Source organism: Arachis stenosperma, chromosome 9 (genome assembly GCF_014773155.1).
Source record: "Arachis stenosperma cultivar V10309 chromosome 9, arast.V10309.gnm1.PFL2, whole genome shotgun sequence".
Lineage (NCBI taxonomy): Eukaryota > Viridiplantae > Streptophyta > Magnoliopsida > Fabales > Fabaceae > Arachis > Arachis stenosperma.
In genome coordinates, this window is record NC_080385.1 from 160,526,457 (window position 1) to 160,528,393 (window position 1,937).

A 1,937-nucleotide genomic window follows, 5' to 3' on the forward strand; every position below is an offset into this window, starting at 1 on the left:
AAAAAGATGGAAAAAGATTTTCAGAGAAGTCGGAAAATCCAGAGCATGGCTAATAAATTGATAAATTTTCAAGAAACCCCAGGAGTTGGGGTGAAGTTGGGTAGGTGCAACCCGACAGTGCTGCAAAACCGACATCTCAAAATCTGAAAAGGGCAGAAAGACGCCCAGACGGGTGATCATGCACTCATACATAAAGAAGAAATGGGGAACCGTTTCGTTGGCTCTCCCATGACAGACTCGGTCCTCTGAACCGGGAACAAGCAACTCATATTTAGGCTCATCCTCATCCGAAGTACAGAGCCGATGATGGGTGCGAAGGTGAGTAATAAACTCCGTATCAACCAACGGCTCCTCCCCCAGAACAGTAACGTCAACCCAATCTACGGAGGCCATTTTCTTTCTCTAAGAAAAATGAAGAAACCTACAAAGGGAAAAAAGAAAAAGGAAGGAAAAAATCAAAAAACAAAGGTCTCTAAAAGAGGAGAAAAAAGAACTAGGCGCAAGTCTACAAACCTATTTCTCTACAAAGCAAAGTCATACGAAAAGTGCGAAAAAAGAGAAAGAAACTAACCTCTTCTTGGAATGAAGGTAGGAAGAAGCAAAAGTCTCCGGGGCACAAGAATGTAGTACGAGTAAACACGACACGTACAAAGAAAGAAGAAGTTTGAAAGATTGCAGAAACGGAAAATGGAAAGAGAGGGAAAGCATTTATAAACATACTAAGGGGCATAATGGTAAAAGCGGAGCAGTCATTAATGAGGTTGCACCGTTACCAAAGCCCTCAATCCATAAATGCTTCCCCAACGGACACGACGCTTGAATTGACGTAACTGTCAGAAACAAAAGGTCGCGAAAATCACGTCGGTTTCAAAACCCGTGAAAGTCGGCTACGAACCCGAGTTAAATACTTGAACCCAAGCCTTAAAAAGATCTTGGGCTCAAGTAGGGGCACTGTTCATACCCTGGCCCAATGTTAAGGGCCCAGATCCAACTAAAAGGCCTAATCCAATAAGATTAAGCCTAGCTAAGCACCGACCTTCACCTAAGAAGTCGGTGTTCACTACGACTTGCTCTAAAGAAGTCGGACATGAGATTAGCCGGCAGATAAGCACTCATTCAAATGAGTAACCGCCCCTAAAATCTCTCTAACCGCTTCATAAAGCCATATCTTAACCTCCCTAAGATAATGGGACGGTTAACATCCTAAAGATACGGCACTACTCCAACGGTGGTTATTGGCTCACCACTATAAATACACTGACACTCCTCAGGTATCTCTAAGCCCAATACTCTCTAGACCTGCTTACACTCTTGCTAACTTAGGCATCGGAGTGTCTTTGCAGGTACCACCCCCCATTCACTCGTGAACACAAGTCGGACGGAGTCTCCCGAGTTACATTCTCTGGTGGAAACTTCCTCCTTCACAAGTTTGGGCCAGCCGACACCGTCCGTTCCATTAATCTCCGGTTACTCACCGTAACACCGTGGATCATAGGTGTATATACTATATACATATCCTAATTCCTATAGTTATGAAGAATGGTATGTGGAGTGGTTATGGAGTTTGAATTGAGATATTCTAAATTTTAAATTTTCACTTAAAAATATAAAATGTAATCTTTTATTTTTAAATAATTTTATATATATATGTATTTTTAATTTTATCAATAAAATAAATAATAAAAAATCACACTTTATTTTTTAAAATAAAATTTAAAATTAAGAGGATTTAAATTTGTAAAGTTTATATAGTCATGTAGATGTAGAAATACTTTGTTTTGATATTTAAGTGGGTGTAAATATTATTATCGAAATCGAACATCATCAGCTTTTGGAATTGTTTTATAAATAAATAATTTAATTATTTTATTTATTGAAATATATAATTTATAGTGTATTTTATTAATTTACATTATATTAATTTATTTTATTTAGTG